Raw genomic sequence first — 18,714 nt, 5'->3', positions numbered from 1 at the left:
AACCTCAATGTTCATCAATCTAAATCCAATATGTCAATTAAAATTTATTGAGCATCCTTCCTTTGGTCACATGATACTGTCTGGCATTCAAAGCTGTGTATAACCTGCTGCCCCACCCCATTCCAGTCTTCTTACAACCTACACTTTGCCACATACTCTGCAATTTAATGACATATCTCCTTGCTGTTCCTCAAACAAGATACTCTATCTCCTGATTCTAGGCATTTCCACTGGCTATCCCTCATACATAGAATGCTCTCCCTCCTCATCTCCATCTCCTGGATGGAGACTTCCTTCAAGTCCTACCTAAAATACAACTGTCTACAGGAAGCCTTTCCAATTCCTTCTTAATTCTATTATCTCTCTTCTCTCGACTACTTCCAATTTGTCCAATATATAGCTTGTTTGTGCATAGTTACTTTCCTGTTGTCTCTCCCATTAGACTGGAAGCTCCGTGAGAGCGAAGATTCTTTTTCCCTTTCTTTCTACCTCTAGTGCTTAGCACAAAGATTGGCACATAGTAATAGCTTAATAAATGTTTACTTCCAAAGGAATTACTGAGAATAGTTCAGGCTAGTTATGAAGCTTGTTATGTCAAAGAAATGACAGATCAAAGGAATGGTATAACTAAGTTAAAGGAAGCATCCAGTTAGTGGTTATCCTATCCCTCTCAGGAACCATAATGAGAAGTAAAGAGAGTTACAACTACTCTTGTAAGTAAAAGGTCATACTGAAGGTTGACTAAAATAGAGAAAACTCAAATTATCCTTCTTCTTCTACCTCATAATTAGTGAAGAAGGAAAGAAAATAAATCTACTTACAACGCTATAAAAGTGAAGAGTGCAAAGGGATGGCAGAGACTTAACTTGGTAACCTGGAACATGGTTTACTCACTCCCATTAGATTCACAATGTGACAAACAGCAAAGTAGGACAATGGAGAACCTCTGGCAATTTAAAAGGTAGAAATGGAAACTCAAAGAAGTTAAGAAACATTTACAAACATTCTGATTTTCTTAGCAAATAAAGTTTGCCTCTGAAATAGGAGTCACACAATGCATATGAACCCAGCAGCACTAACGAATCAATATCACTTTACAACACGCACCACAGGAAAGGAATAAAATCATTCTATTCAAATAAATAAGAACTTTGATCATCATTAAAAGAATCATTTACCATTTACCTGTGAACTATCTATATACCTAAAGAAAGTATGAAATGAAGTAAGGAGCAATGACCATGAAGTCAGAAGATATCAGTTCATATTCCCAGTTCTGATGCTTAACTAGCTGTCAAGGTATCACAAATAAGGTTCCAAATCACCAAGCACTTTCTTGGGAATTAAATTGTGTAACCTTTCTGAAGCGTGGATCTCCAACTGTAAAAACAGGAATAACACACTACCTACCTCAAAAATAACTGCTATAACGAAAGCAATGGGGGGGATAGGAAGCGGTGAGCCAAGATGGCAGAGAAAAGGCAGTAACTTGCCTGAGCTCTCCCCAAAACCCCTCTGAGAACCTTTAAATAACACCATAAAACAATTCCTAGAGCAACAGAATGCACAAAAGGATGGGATGAAATAATTTTCCAGCCAAAGACAACTTAGAAGGTCAGCAGAAAAGGTCTGTCGTACCTGGGTGAGAGCGAAGCAGTCTAACACAGGCTGTGTCAGCACAGACCCAGCCACAGCAAATCAGGAGCAGACCTTGGCGACCACCGAATCAACAGTGGCAGCAGCTGCTTCTGGAGTTCTCAGCCCACAGAAGGTAAGGGGGTTGAACTTGGTGAGAAGGAGACTACAGGGGTCTCTTTACTAACACTGAGACAGGACTCTGTTGCTTTGCCCACACTCAGATCCAGGTTGCAGTCCTGGGTGGCAGTCCCAGGGTGAGGAGGAACACAAACACACCAGAGCTTGCAGCCATGGTGGAGCAGAGACCCTCATCACAGTTCCAGGGCAGAAAAGAGTGCTTGTGGTCACACTCAGACCAGAGCACAGGCCAGGAGAGTAGTAAACACCTCTCCTTAGATCACAGCACCTTGGAAGAACTGAAAACTTAAAGTCCCTTGAAGTATCTCTGAAAATACCTGCACAAAACACCTAAAACTTGGGAGTGTATGTTCTCTACCCTGGAACCAGAGCCCTACTTTAACAAACAGTTAAAAATCAAGTAATAGGCTGAGGAAATTAGCCAATAGCAGAAAAAATTATGACCATAGAAAGTTACTATGGTGACAAAGAAGATCAAAACACACACCGGAAGAAGATAACAAAATCAAAGCTCCTAGATCCAAAGCCTCCAAGAAAAATATGAAAGAGCTCAAAAAGGATTTTGAAAATCAAGCAAGAAAGGCAGAGGAAAAATGGGAAGAGAAATGAGAGTGATGCAAGAAAATCATGAAAAATGAGTCAAAAGTTTGACAAAGGAGATGCACCAAAAAAAATGAAGAAAGTAACAGCCTAAAAAATAGAGTAGGCCAAAAGGTAAAAAGAGGTACAAAAGGCCAATGAGAAGAATGCCTTAAAAAGCAGAACTGGCCAAATGGAAAAGGAGAAAGAAGAAAAGAATTTCTTAAAAATTAAAATTGAGCAAATGGAAACTAAGGACTTTATGAGAAATCAAGAAACAATAAAACAAAACCAAAAGAATGAAAAAACAGAAGACACTGTGAAATATCTCACTGGAAAAACAATTCACCTGGAAAATAGGGCCAGGAAAAATAATTTTAAAATTGTTGGACTACATAAAAGCCATGAGCTAAAAAAAGACCCTGCCATCATCTTTCAAGAAAGTATCAAGGAAACCTGCCCTGATATTCTCGAATCACAAGGCAAAATAGACATAGAAAGAATCTGCCAATCACCTCCTAAAAGAGAGGCCAAAATTAAAACTCCCAGGAATATTAAAGCCAAATCCCAGAGCTCCCAGGTCAAAGAGAAAATATTATAAGGAGCCAGAAAGAAACAATTCAAGGAGCCATAGTCAGGATAACATAAGATTGAACAGTGTCTACATTAAGGGATGTGAGGGCTTGGAATATGGTATTCCAAAGGGCAAAGAAGCTAGAACTACAAGCAAGAATCACCTACCTAGCAAAACTGAGTTTAATCCTTCAGGGGGAAAAGTGGATATTCAATGAAATAGAGGACTTTCAAGCATTCTTGATGAAGAGACCAGTGCTGAATAGAAAATCTGACTTTCAAATACAAAACTCAAGAGAAGCATAAAAAGGTAAACAGGAAAGGGAAATCACAAGGGACTTAATAAGGTTAAACTGTTTACATTCCTATATGGTAAGATGATATTTGTAATTCATAAAAACTTTCTCATTATTAGGCCAGTTAGAAGGAATATATATAGCTAGAGGGCAGAGGTGTGAGTTGAATATGAAGGGATGATATCTAAAAAAATAAAATTAAGGGATGAGAGGAATGTACTGAGTGAAAGAGAAAGGGAGAGGTAGAATAGGGTAAATTATCTTACATAAAAGAGGCAAGAAAAAGCTTTTACACAGTAGAGGGGAAGGGGGGAGGTAAGGGGGAGAGTGAATCTTATTCTCATCAAAATTGGCTCAAAGAAGGAATAAGATACACACTCAAAACAGAAATCCATCTTACGGGGCAGCTAGGTGGCACAGTGAGTAGAGCACCAGCCCTGGAGTCAGGACGACCTGAGTTCAAATGTGGCCTCAGACACTTGACACACTTACTAGCTATGTGACCTTGGGCAAGTCACTTAACCCCAACTGCCCTGCCTTCCCCCCTCCAAAAAAAAAGAAGAGAATGAGAAATCCATCTTACTTACCCTACAGGAAAAGTAGGAGGGGAAGGGGATAAGAAAAAGGAGGTGATAGAAAGGAGGGCAGATTAGGGGAGGGGGTAGTCAGAAGCAAAACACTTTTGAGGAGAGACAGGGTAAAAGGAGAGAAAGAATAAAACAGGGCAGTAAATAGGATGGAGGGAAATAGAGTTAGCAATAGTAACTATGAAAAAATTCTGAAGCAAATTTCTCTGATAAAAGCTTCATTTCTCAAACATATAAAGAACTGAGTCAAATTTATAAAAATAAGAGCCATTCCCCAATTGATAAGTAATCAAAAGATATGATCAGTTTTCAGATGAAATAATCAAAGCTATCTATAGCCATATGAAAAAAATGCTCTAACTCACTACTGAATGGAGAAATGCAAATGAAAATAATTCTGAGGTACTACCTCATACCTAGGACAGGAATGGAAAATGAGAAATGTTGGAGGGGATGTGGGGAAAATGAGACATTAATGCACTGCTGGTGGAGTTGTGAATTGATTCAACCACTCTGTAGAGCAATTTGGAACTATGCCCTTGCATACCCTTTGACCTAGCGATACCACTACTACTAGATCTGTATCCCAAAAGTGATAAAAAAAAAAAAAAGGAAGAGGAGAGGAGAGGACAGGAGAGGAGAGGGGAGGGGAGGGGAGGGGCGGAAGGGCCTGAGTTACTCAACTGGAGTAGGGCAGCTCAGACTACTCACAAGCTGTTGTTTGTCCTTCATTTTCAAAAAGGATATCATGACATCAGGATGATGATGCTATGACTTGCAAGTGAATTGGGCTGCGCAAGGTCACCAGCCTCATTTTTTCCTCTGGAGCCATCTGGCAAGATATAGATCAGGACAACTGGAGATGGCCCCCTATCATGCTGTAAGAAATGATGAGCAGGATGCTCTCAGAAAAACCTAAAAAGACTTACTTGAGCTGATGCAAAGTGAAATGAACTGTGTACAAAGTAAAACAGCAATATTGTAAGATGATCAGCTGTGAATGACTTAGCTATTCTCAGCAGGACAATGATCCAAGACAACTTTGAAGGACTTACGATGAAAAATGCTAATCATCCCCAGAGAAAGAACTGATGGTGTCTGAATACAAATTGAAACATAAATTTTTTACTTTTTTTTTTCTTGAGGGGTTTGTTTTTGGACTATGTTTTCTTTCACAATATGACTAATATAGAAATGTTCTGCATGAGTATATTTGCATAACCTATATCGAATTGCTTGCCTTCTCAATGGGGGGCGGGGAGTGGGGAGGGAGGAAGGAAGAGAATTTGGAATCAAAGTAGTAAAAACAAATATTAAAAATCGTTTTTACATGTAACTGGGGAAAAATAAAATCCTAAATAAATTTTTTTTAAAAGAGAAAGCATCATGTAAACCTTAAAGTGCTATAAAAATGTGCGCTAAAATGACTAAATCTAAAAGGGTTTTTGCCTGATCACCAAGTAACAAGTATTCCACTAAAATTACATTACTATTTGACTAACAGAAAATTACTGAGAGGGATTTTTAAAATAAACTTGTTAATTAAACTTCTATTGGTATTTTAAAACAGGCACTAACAAAATGTAAGTACTTTTAAGTCCTAAAATTGGCAAAAAGCAGAGTTCTAAATGTGAAAAATAAAATCACTACACATTTATGTCTGCTTCCCTTTGCAGAATGGCATTAAAGGGCAACAGCTTCTTTTTATAACTCTCCTTTTACTATCTGCTGTTCCACATGCATCTGGCTTTCAGCTTAGCCACTAATAATAAAAGCTCTATTACTTCTAAAAGAACTAACAACCACTTAGGATGAAGATAGCTGCCTTAGCACTAATTTCAAAAATATTTAATGAGTTTAGATTACTACAAATATAGTTCCAAAATACTAAGTACTTTCTTGGGAATTAAAAGTCAGGGCCATGAAGATTCAGATGAACTATACAACTATACAGCAAGACATTATCCTGAGAGCCTTTGAAAATCCTAACACATAGCACATGGGCTAAACTTAGGACGATCTTTGGAAGAGACCTCTGTTACACCCTTAAAGAGCTAGAAAAAAAGGGCCTAGTGATGTCTTGCCATTTTTTCCTACCCACTCTTTTTTGATTGCAAAATAGTGTAACTACTTCAAAAAACAATTCCCTGAACCAAGATATTACCAGCAAATCAATCTTAACATATACATACATATACAACAATACATTTGGTAGGAATACACAATTATTTTTTCAAAAGTTGTAAAAACTGCCTTATAAAACGAACTGATACAGGGGTGTTTCATAGCGGAGTAAAAACAAATATAAAAAGGAGAAAATGATTTTCACTGTATTCCCCATTACGCATTGTACGATCCAGCCAAAAGGAACTAGAGTAGCTTTCTTCCTGCCTCAGTCCACTTACCCAGGATAATCCTTCTCCCTCCTGATTTCTACTCCATGAAATCGTTCTCTTCTTTCACACCCCAGCTCAGGTGTCATGGCTGTACTCCATAAAGTATTCCCAGATCCCACTAGAAAAAAAATTATCTCACCCTCCTCCACTATTCTTACACCAATTTAGAGCTTTCCTCTGTCTCTATCACATTTATCTTTTATCACTGTTATGATGGAAATACTTAAGGTCTTTGAGAGCAGAGACTGCCATTTATTTAACCTAAGAATACTCTACATTTAGCACAGTGTGTGGATACATAGTATGCACAAAGACAGGAAAAGAACTCAAACTTTCTATTCCTTCCATTCTAAATCATACAGAAATAGATTAAAGTCAGATGTTTGGTTACTCTGCTAAATAAGTGAAGAAAAGGGTAAAACCACCCCCTTGCCTTTCTCTCCAATCTTCACTCTCTCCCGTTTCCTGCAGCCTTCAAACATATTTAGTCTCTCCCATTCTTAAATTTTATTTATTTGTCGTCCCCTCCCCCCCCAGCAGGGAAGGCAGGGCAGTTAGGGTTAAGTGACTTGCCCAAGGTCGCACAGCTAGTATGTCAAGTGTCTGAGGCTGAATTTGAACTCGGGTCCTCCTGACTCCAGGGCCAGTGCTCTACTCACTGCACCACCTAGCTGCCCTAGTCTCTCCCATTCTTAAAACAAAACAAAACACACAGGAAAAAAACTTGACCCTACCAGCTGCTCAAGATATAGTCCTACATATTTCTTCTCTTACCTAGGCAAAGTACTAGAAAAAGCTGTTTATACTCATTTCCTCTACTTCCTCTTCCTTCACTCCCTTTTGTCATTTACAATCTGGCTTCTGACTTTATCATGCAGCTAAAACTTTCAAAGTTATTAATTACTAAATTCAACAGGCTTTTCTCTGTCCTCATTCTTGACTTCTCTGCATTATTTGACACTGCTGACCATCCTCTCTTCCAGAATGCTCTCCCTCTCTGAGTTTTTATGACACCGAACTCTACTGGTTCTCTTCTTACATGTGTCTTCTCACTCCTTTTAAGTATGGACCATCATCCATATCATGCCTCTTAACTGTGGATACAACTGAAGGTTTTGACCTGTTCCCAGTTAACTGTTTTCCTTCTAATTTTTACTATGACTGTTTCTACAAAAAATTCTTCAAATACATGTAAGCAAAATTATCTATTTTATCTCCTATAATCTTGATCTTTGCCTCATTAATCACTTTTCCCCTATCTATACTGTGAAAAGTACGGGATTCCACATATAATCATCACCACCCGCATAATCATCCCACCTTGTTTTTTCAATCCAAAAATTGGTTTATAACCTTTCATTGAGTAATCATCATGCCACTTAAAAGGTAAACAGAGCAGCAATGTATTCAACAGTGGCATGTGGACATGCATTTATCTCTTGTGCATTGCAAGCCAGGAGCCTAGAATTCTCAGCACCGGTGCACTGTCAGTATATTTCCAAAAGCCAAATTGAGTGATTTGTTTAGAGCACTGTGGTACTAACAGTATTGTCAGTCAACCCAATGAAGAACCATAGGTGCCAGGGGAGCAGGCAGGCTGGCAAGGCTGCCCATGACTAAGTCATGTGATATGCTAAGACTTGCATCTTCCCACACCTGTTAACCTGTACAGTTCATCTGCCAGTGACACACTAATGTGCGAAGCATTTCTTTCTTACTATGGGCAAATATAAAAACTGTTCTGTGGGCTTCAAGCTGAAAGTAATTGTGTTCCCTGAACAGCATGGAAACAGCTGTGGAAAAACAGTTTTTAGTGAGTGGAAAGTTGGTGCAAGACTGGCAGAAACCAAAAGACAAATAATACTGGCACAGTATTTAATTAAAAGCCTCGCATAATGGTTGCACCCCACTTTTTTGGAAAAATGTGCCATAAAATCTGTGATGATTATGAGGTGAAATACGATTATCTCGATCCCCATTCCTCTAATTTATGATGTCTGGAGGAGAAAGTGAGGCTTGTGACTTTGCACAGCCCTCCCTCACTCAAATCAAAGTCAACTGCAAGTCATTTCCCTGATGTCATGGTCCTCTTCAAGAACAAAGGACAAACACAACCTGTGAATAGTTTCTCCTCTCCTTTCCTCTCCTCACCCGTACATTAGGATAGCTGAAAGCTGCCTCCTTAACTTCGGGTTTACTGGCTAGATTTCTTTGTCAAAGACAAGCCTTAAACCCAATTCAGTCTAGAGCTCATAGATTGGACAATAGGTCCCTGTCCTCCTAGCACAGAGTGATGGTTAGGTATTGAATAGTAACTGTTTCTCTTTTGGCCAGGAACCCTGAGGGTCTTCTCCTCCTAATTTGACTTTTTTTTTTTTTATTGAAGGGACCACCCCTTGATTGCCTTCTTAAAGAGGCCTATTCACTGCATGGGTGTTACCTCACTCAGAGTGAGAACCCTAAATGACCTTAGCCTAAAAAGGCCAGGGTTTCCCAATACATCCTGGGCTGCCTCCAGTCCTCCCGATGAATATCTGGCCACTGGACCCAGATAGCTCAGGAAGAGAAAGTGAGGCTGGTGACCCTGCACAGCCCTCCTTCACTCAAATCAAAGTCCACTGCAAGTCCAGTCATCATTTCCCTGATGTCGGGTCCTCTCCAAGAAGAAGGATAAACACAACAACCACAATTTATGATGTTATATCTAAGTCATGTTCCCATTTGGAGCTCAATGCACTATATGGTGTGAAATGTTGGTACAAATGGAATTCTACCAAACTGCTTTCTAGTTTTCCCAGTGATGAGCATAAAGAGCAAACAAACATCACTTTCTTTTAAATTTATTTTTAGTTTTCAACATTCACTTTTATAAGATTTTGAGTCCTAAATTTCCCCCCTCCCTCCTCTCCCCCCTCTCCCCCCTCCCCAAGATGGCATGTAATGTGATATAGGCTATACATGTATAATCATATTAAATATATTTCCACATTAGTCATGTTGTAAAGAAAAATCAGAACCATAGGGAGAAACCACAAGAAAGAAAAAACAAACAAACAAAAAATGGTATGCTTCAATCTGCATTCAGACTCCATAGTTCTTCCTCTGGATGTGAATAGCATTTTCCATCTTTAGTCTTGGAACTGTCAAAGATGACTGCACTGCTGAGAAGAGCTAAGTCTATCAAAGTTGGTCATTGCACAATGTTGCCGTTACTGTGTACAATGTTCTCCTGGTTCTGCTCACTTCACTCAGCATCAGTTGATGTAAGTCTTTCCAGGTTTTTCTGAAATCTGCCTGCTCATCATTTCTTATGGAGCAATAGTAGTCCATTACATTCATATACCACAACTTGTTCTGTTGAGGTTTAGGGATGCTTGGGACCCCAAACTACCGACACGCCAGGTCCTGCCGAATGAATTCGACCCAAGCCTTCTTACAGCCAAAAAGAAAAATAAAGTTTATTAAAGATTGGCCATATCGGGTATTGTCTTAAGAAATCTTACCATTTGTGACACTCATACTGACAAGTGAGCCAGATCAATCTGACTCAGACTGAGTCTGATCTAGATTGAATCTGAGTGCCATCATGGAGGCAAGATGGATCTTATACACTGAAAGGTTGTGGGAGGGATCTAGGGGGTGGTTCTGGGGTTTGAGGAGGGACTTGAGGAGGAGTCTAAGGAGGATCTTGATGGGACTGGGGTGACTAGAGGTCAGACTCCACGAATCAAGAAAATGGGATTTTGATGGGATCAAGGGTGGGAAGCTGCAGGAGGCAAATCTGGAGGTAACAGGCAATGGGGGGCTAGGCTAGTGTTACAAGAGATTTGGGCCTGGAGCTAAAGAAAGGCTTATGGCCTCAGGCAACCAACCTCATTAAGTGGGAAGATTCAAGGAGAGTTTAAGGGGGCTCCCAGAGCATATACTCCATCAGTTCTGCCATTCCCCAATTGATGGGCATCCCCTCAATTTCAAATTCTTGGCCACCACAAAAAGAGATGCTGTAAATATTTTTGTACATGTGGGTCCTTCTCCCATTTTTATGATCTTTTTGGGATACAGACCTAGAAGTGATATTGCTAGGTCAAAGGGTATGCACAGTTTTATAGCCCTTTTGGTATAGTTCCAAATTGCTCTCTAGAATGGTTGGATCAGTTCACAACTCCACCAACAATGCATTAATGCTCCAGTTTTCCCACATCTTCTCCAACACTTATCATTTTCCTGACAAACATCACTTTTTATAGATGATATGATAATTCACCTATTCTTAATTCCCTCAATTTATTTTTCTTATCCTATTGCTATAGCTACCGTTTCTAGGAGTATGTCAAGACACAATTTCTTTTGATGACACAGTCTTCTAGTCACCCAGGTTCGCAACCTTAGAGTTATGCTGAACTCCTCAATGTCCCTCATCCCAAATCAGTTGCCAAATCTTGCCTATTCTAATTCCACAATATCTCTTGCTTCTGTCCTCTTCTCTCTACTCACAGGACCACCACCCTATTTCAGGTTTCATTGCTTCTTGCATGACTATAGCAAGTCTCTTAATCATCTCCCTTCCTCTTGTCTCTTCCTTATCCAGTTTATCCTCCATGCAGATAATAAGGCTAAAGACTACACATATATTCCTAAAGCATTGGTCTATGTCATTCTCTTGATTAATAAGTGGCTCCCAATTATCTTTAATATCAAATACAAACTCCTCTGTTTGACATTCAAAGCCTTCATAACTTGGTTCCAAGATACATAAATGTAGTCTATCTACGTGGGATGTTTAAACAGGGAATTCAAGGTGAGGCAAACAAATCAATTGATTCAGGCACAAAATGTATTAGAACAATATCAAAAATTGAGGAAAAAAAAAAGAAACTGTAGGGTATCTGCTATAAAAAAAAAACAATTGACCTGGAAAACAGGTCTCAGAGGGTCAATTTAAGAATCATTAGACTCCCCGAAAAATCATGATTTTTTAAAAAGTGCCTAGACACTATATATCAGGAAATTCATCCAGTTCTAGAAGCAAAGGGCAAAGAGTGAATAGAAAGAATCCAACAAAGTGAAAAGTCCCAGGAATACCACAGCTAAAATTCAAAGCTTCCATGTCAAAGAAAAAATACTGAAAGTATGCATACAAAAATAATGAGTTCAAGTTGCAAGGAACCACAGTCACTATCACACAAGATGTCTCTAATATACATGAGAGGAGATCTTGGAACAGTATTCTAAAAACCAAAAGTTTTAAGGTTTACAACCATGAGTAATTTACCCTGCAAAGGTGAGTATAATCCTATAAAATAGGCCTTTAATGGAATACAGCATTACCGAATCAAGCATTACTGATGAAAAGTCAAAAACTAAGTAGGAATTCTGAAATACAAACACAAGAGTAAAGAAAATCCTAGAAAAGTACATTTATTTGAGCAATTAGAAAGGGAAATGATGATGATGTGCTAACATTCCAATGGGTTGGAAGGGAGAGAAAAATTGTCTCTTCAGAAGCTGATTATCTTCAAAGGGTTTTGATAGAGTTAAATATGAAAAACAGAGGTCCTAAGAGTGAACTAATTTTGTCCTGAGGGTTTTAAGAGGGGAAAGAAAAGGGAGGGTAAAAGGACTATACTAGTATAGAAGCAAGAGAATTTGCTATTTCTCCTAACTGGGGTATGTGAGAAGAGTCTGAGATGAACTTGAAATGGACAAAGGAGATTGAACCACACACACACAAGCAGTTTTAGAGTGGTGATAACATCATACTCAAAAGGAAAACAAAGCTGAGATAAAAGGATTTCAAGAAGGAGAATAACACTGGGGAGGGAAGAGTCACAAGTAAAAGAAACTTTGTGATTCTGAAGAGATTAAAAGGAATAAAAAGAAAGGAAAAGAACTAAAAAATGAAGAAGGTGCATATCAAATGAGGTATAGCTAAACACATTGTGCTATATTAAGGTGATGGAATATTATTATGCTATAAAAATTATGAAAGTGATTCTGAGAATCCTAGGTAATATGAATTAATGCAAAGTGAATTCAGCAAGGAGAACCAAGAGAACAATCCATATAATGACAATACAGTGAAGAAAAACAATTTTGAAAGATTTAACAATGATCAGCCATGTCTCCATGTCTTATTCTCTGCCTGACAAGCAAAATTTGTTTTGTTCAACTATATTTGTTACAAAGGTCTTTGTTTTCTTCCCCCCACCACACCGCCCTCCCCCTCCCCCCCCACCCCAACCCCTTTTTCTAGGTTAGTAATGAAGTAGGAGAAAGGCAGACAATTCTGAAAGTAAGATTTGGAATTTATCATATTGTGTACACATGGTTTTTTTTTTCAGTAAGCAACATGAAAGATTCAGTTTCATAAAAAATCATCTGTTTGTGTTTTGTGTATACAGAAATGCTCAGTTTTCTGGTTAAATTCAAAATAAAATGTAGAATGGATAAAAAGAAAATAATGTGTTTAATTTGCCATATAAAGAGATTTTAAGTATGCTGCTTGCTATACTATCTTGGCCAAAGTTATTCCATATACCTCTTGCCTTAGTTTCCTCATCTGCCAAAGGAAGGAGATGGACTAGATTTTCTATGAAATGCAGTTAATAAGCATTTAAATGCATTACTGAAATGCTTGTTGACTGACTGCTGGCCTCCAACAAGGTGTTAAACCAGGGTTTTTAGTCTGGGAGCTAAACTAGATAAACAGGCAGACAAGTAACTATTTCAATATCATTGGTTTCCTGTGTAATCCTATGTATTTTATCTTTAGATGGTAGTACAGTGCCTGAAACATAGTAGATGTTTATTGATTGATTTATTAATTTGATATAAAATTACATATAGATAATTATATTTCAATGATTGGTTTCTTTCGTAATCTTACATTTTTATTTTACATTAAATCATATGTAAATAACTGTCAATGATAGGGTTCCTTTTGAAATCTATGTATTTTATTTTACATAAAATTATGTAGATAACTTTCAATACAATTTTCTTTGTAATCATGTCTATTTTACTTTACATAAAATTATAGATAACAATTTCATTGATAGATTTCTTTTGTAATCCTACTTATTTTATATCAAATTATACGGATAACTTTCAATATAATATCCTTTGTAATCCTATGTATTTTATTTTACATAAAAATTATATAGCCGTTTCAACACAACTGGTTTCCTTTGTGATTCTGCGTATTTTATTTTATATAAAAATTATAACCATTGCAATGTTAATAGATTTCCTCTGTAATTCTATTTTATTTTACATAAAATAACTATTTCACTGATAGAGTTCCTTTGTAATCCTATTTATTTCATATAAAAATTATGGACAACTGCATTCCAATATGACAAGCTTCCTTTGTAATCCTATATATTTCATTTTACATATATATATTACAATATTATTGGTTTCTTTTGCAATAAATACTTCGCATTTTATTTTATGAATTTAAAAATTTTACCGTGAGAAGGGGTCAATAAATGCTTCACCAGGTCCCCTAAAGTGGGGCATAGAGGGTCAATGGCATAAACAAAGATTAAGAACCCCTTGCAATAAAATGTCACCTTTTCGGTGGAGAAACCAAAAGGCTAATAACAACACTCACTGATGCTGCGTTTTAAGGCTCCGCAATAAACAGTGCTCGGGGATGCCCGGCGGGGAAGGGGCTTCTTACCAGTGCGACCCTGTCCTGTACCCCACAATCTCTCTCCAGAGTTTTCCAACCCACCAAGGCCGCACCCCACCCCCAGCCCGTTCGAAGAGTGTTCACAACCGGCGCCCACCCTCAGCCCAGACCCCCACCCCCACCCCCACCCCTGGGGGCGGGGCGGCTTCGTATGCCCCTGTTCTCAAGAAGGAGAACGTGAGGCCAATGTCACCCCCTTTTCTCGCAAATCCTGGAGGTACTCACTCGGAACAAAACCTGGGCTCCTCCGCGACGACCGTCAGTTCAGGCGGGCTTAGGGACCAGGCCGCGTTTCCATGGAAACTGGACTGCGCGCGCTTCCCCCTCACCTACCACATCAACCGCTGCCTTCTCGGGTGTCTCTGTCAGAGTCTTCCCGGCAGGAAACTGGTCCTTCAATTTCGGGTTCTGTCAGAAACTCTGGTGCGCCTCCCATCTCCTTCCCATGCATTCCTTCCCATTGACCACTTAGGAAATAATGGCTCCTTTCTGAGACCTTAAGGACAGTCGCTCCTGGATGAGGAGGAGGAGGAGGAGGAGGAGGATGAAGATGAGGAGGAGGAAGATGAGGAGGAGGAAGAGGAGGATGAGGAGGATGAAGACGATGAGGACGATGGCATCGATATAAATTTGGAATAGGGATAATACTTGCACCTACCTTCCCGGATTGTTGTGAGAATAAAATAATATTTGTAAAAATTCGTTTTAGCTATATAATTGCATGCTTACAACAACCCAGAGGAGTTCGTGCTATTATTCTCCCCATTTTACCGATGGAGAAACTAAGACGGATTAAGTGACTGGCCCAGGGTCATCAACAAGAGGCTACATTTGAACTCAGGTCCATCCTGACCGGTTACAGTATTCTATGCATTGCCCCACACCCCTGACAGCGCTGTATTCTTCCTCCAAGTCCTGAAGACAGTTCCTTTGTAAACTGAAGAATAATTCTATGTATTTAGGTGAGAAGAAAAATGAATCAGAAAAAAAAATTTTTTTGGTTTAGGCCCAGGCAGTGCCATGAGAGAGAAACACCTTGGGTGAGAATCTAGTTCTGTTATCAGGGTTGCAACTATTTTTTCTTTTTAAATCTTTGGGGATGGTGTGGAAACGGCCCACATCTTTCAGGATGGGACCGATGTGCAAATTAAACAGTGATAACACTACTGAAGAGCTGATTTTTGGCATGGGTAGCTATTTGCCCAGCCAACAGAGGGATTGATTTATATAGGTTGCTTGCCTTCTCAAACGGTGGGAGGGAGAGAATTTGAAACATGAAATTTTTAAAAAGTGATTGTTAAAAATTTAAATGTAATTGGGAAACATTTAACGAAATAATTTTTGAAAAATTTTAATAAAATAATTAAAGCTGGCCTCTTACCTGGCCAAAATGAAAAGGTTGTAGTAAATGATATTAAGAAATGACTTTTTAATAAATCATCTAGTTCAACCTCCTAATTTTACAAAGAAGGAAACTCAGACCCAAAGATGAACTGATTTTCCTAAGATCACTAAGCTAGGCAATCTTCTTTCATTCAATGCTTCTTAAGCAAGGATTCCACTCATTTCATTTCTTGACTGAGTCAAAGCTGGATTTTCTTGGTGTCCTAAAGCCAGGTTCAAAGTACAACTCTTCTTTCAGAGTGTCTGAAAGTGTTCATTGAAAGTATCACCCAACCATCACCCCAACATATAGTAAATTTTGGAAGACCATAGGGTGGTGGTTGGGGGTGTTCTGGAGTCAGCTCAAGCTGGCTTGGGAGAAATTGTTATATTTTCAGCATGAGCATTCACATGTCAGAAATGAGCAACCTCTACAATCTTGATTTATTATTTTGTTGATTACCTAGACTTAAGAAAGGGTTAATAATGCAGATTTAATTGAAAAATGTGTGTGCCTTACATTCTACTTCTCCCTCTCCAGCCAAGTTGTTAAATATTTACTAGCTCACCCCTAGGTAGTATTGGATCTTCCCTGCCTTTCAACCTATAAATCAATCCTTCTGTTGGCTGGGCAAATAACTACCCTTGCCAAAAATCAGCTCTTCAGTAGTGTTATCACTGTTTAATTTATACTTCAGTCACATCCTGAAAAATGTGGACCATTTCCACACTATCCCTAAAGATTTTAAAACAAAAGAGTTACAACCCTGATAACAGAACTAGATTCTCACCAGAGGTATGAGATATTATGGCACAGCCTAGGCCTAACCAATTTTTTTTTTTCTGATTCATCTTTCTTCTCACCTAAATACATGGAATCATTCTTCACTTTCAAAAAAAGTTTTCCCCTCATTCCTAATGTTGAAGAAATGACCACCAATATTCTGCTAAGTGAAATGACAAGGATAGAAAAGATAGAAGAACGAATGGGGGGGGGGTGGCGCAGAGCCAAGATGGCGGCTGGAAAGCAGGGACTTGCATAAGCTCTCCCCAAAATCCCTCCAAACACCTGTAGAAAATGGCTTTGAACAAATTCTAGACCTGCAGAACCCACAAAATAGCAGAGGGAAACAGGTCTCCAGCCCAGGAGAGCCTGAGTGGTCGCGGGGAAGAGTCTATCGCACAGTGCTGAGAGCGGAGGGCAGCCTGGGCACACAGCGGTTTGATCACCAGCCCTGGGGGTGGCAGAAGTGGTGCAGTGGTGGTGGCAGCAGCAGGAAACTCCTGAGGCTGCTTCCAGAGCTACAGTGTCAGTGGCTTCCTGAGTCCCTGCTCACATGATGCGAGGATTCTAGCAGTGGATCAGAGTGGGAGTGCAAGGAGCGTGGGCACAAAGGCAGATTCTCTTGCTGTGCCCTGCTTGTATCTCTATTGCAATCCTGGTTGGCGGTTCTTGTGGGAGGAGGAGCACTGCGGTGAGAGCCTGGGGTGACTTGGAGTAAAAGTAGCTCTGAAAACAGCAGTGCTTGGACCCTAAAGCTTGGGACAAAGTACTCTCTACTCTACAGCAGTCACTCTGCTCTACAAGCAGACAAATAGCTCAAGGGTCAAGTAGTTGGCTGGGAACATGAACAGGCAGTGAAAATGAACTCAGACTCAAACACAGACTCAAACTTAAACTCTAGAATCCTTTTTTGGTGACAAATAAGACCAAAACATACAGCTAGAAGAAGTCAACAAAGTCAAAGAACCTACATCAAAAGCTTCCAAGAAAAACATGAACTGGTCTCAGGCCATGGAAGAGTTCAAAAAGGATTTGGAAAAGTAAGTTAGAGAAGTAGAGGAAAAATTGGGAAGAGAAATGAGAGTGATGCAAGAAAACCATGAAAAACAAGTCAATGACTTGCTAAAGGAGACCCAAAAAAATACTAAAGAAAATAACACCTTAAAGAACAGACAAACCCAATTGCCAAAGAGCTCCAAAAAGCAAATGAGGAGAAGAATGCCTTGAATGGCAGAATTAGCCAAATGGAAAAGGGGGTCCAAAAGACCACTGAAGAAAATACTATCTTAAAAATTAGATTGGAACAAGTGGAAGCTAGTGACTTTATAAGAAATCAAGATATTATAAAACAGAATCAAAGTAATGAAAAGTGGAAGGCAATGTGAAATATCTCATTGGAAAAACCACTGATCTGGAGAACAGATCCAGGAGAGATAATTTTTAAATTATTGTACTATCTGAAAGCCATGATCACAAAAAGAGTCTAGATATCATCTTTCAAGAAATTATCAAGGAGAACTGCCTTGATATTCTAGAGCCAGAGGGTTAAATAGAAACTGAAAGAATCCACTGATCACCTCTTGAAAAAGATCCCAAAGAGAAAACACCTAGGAATATTGTCACCAAATTCCAGAGTTTCCAGGTCAAGGAGAAAATAATGCAAGCAGCTAGAAAGAAACAATTTGAATATTGTGGAAACACAATCAGGATAACACAAGATCTAGCAGCTTCTACTTTAAGGGACTGAAGGGCTTGGAATATGATATTCCAGAAGTCAAAGGAGCTAGAATTAAAACCAAGAATCACCTACCCAGCAAAACTGAGTATCATGCTCCAAGGCAAAATATGGATTTTCAATAAAATAGAGGACTTTCAAGCTTTCTCAACGAGAAGGCCAGAGCTGAATAGAAAATTTGACTTTCAAACACAAGAATCAAGAGAAGCATGAAAAGGTAAACAAGAAAGAGAAATCATAAGGGACTTACTAAAGTTGAACTGTTATGTTTACATTCCTACATGGAAAGATGATGTGTATAATTCAGGAGCCCTTTCTCAGTATTAGAAGAGTTGAAGGGAATATAGACAGAGGGCACGGGATGAGTTGAATATGAAGGGATGATATCTAAAAAAATGAAATAAATTTAATAGATGAGAGAGGAATATATTGAGAGAGGGAGAAAGGGAGAGATGGAATGGGGTAAGTTATCTCACATAAAAGTGACAAGAAAAAGCAGTTCTATTAGAAGGGAAGAAGGGATAAGTGAGGGGGAATGAGTGAATCTTACTCTCATTGGATTCAACTTGAGGAGGGAATAACATACACACTCAATTGTGTATCTTACTACATGGAAAAGTAAAGGGAAGGGAAAAAGGGGGGGAATGATAGAAGGGAGGGCAGATAGGGGGAGGAGATAATCAAAAGCAAACACTTTTGAAAAGGGACAGGGTCAAGAGAGAAAATTGAGTAAAGGGGGACAAGATAGGATGGAAGAAAATATAGTTAGCCTTTTACAACATGAGCATTGTAGAAGTGTTTTACATGTGTGATCTATGTTGAATTGCTTGCCTTCCTAGGGAGGGTGGGTGGGAAGGGAAGAGGAGAGAGAATTTGGAACTTAAAGTTTTAAAAGCAGATGCTTTAAAA

The 18,714-nt window shown here is 39.0% G+C and overlaps 1 protein-coding gene across 1 annotated transcript in view; it reads right to left on the bottom strand.

Annotated features, from left to right (window-relative positions):
- Positions 1-14,270, bottom strand: part of CCDC57 (coiled-coil domain containing 57) — a 312,170-nt gene extending 297,900 nt beyond the window's left edge. The window contains exon 1 of the mRNA XM_036754111.1: positions 14,129-14,270. The gene's annotated coding sequence lies outside the window, so the exon portion shown is untranslated. The remainder of the gene's footprint in view (positions 1-14,128) is intronic.
- Positions 14,271-18,714: the final 4,444 nt, after the last annotated feature.

This window comes from Trichosurus vulpecula, chromosome 4 (genome assembly GCF_011100635.1).
Source record: "Trichosurus vulpecula isolate mTriVul1 chromosome 4, mTriVul1.pri, whole genome shotgun sequence".
Taxonomy (NCBI): Eukaryota; Metazoa; Chordata; class Mammalia; order Diprotodontia; family Phalangeridae; genus Trichosurus; species Trichosurus vulpecula.
Note: the sequence above shows the minus strand (reverse complement) of the source record. Positions and strands in the feature narration are given on the sequence as shown.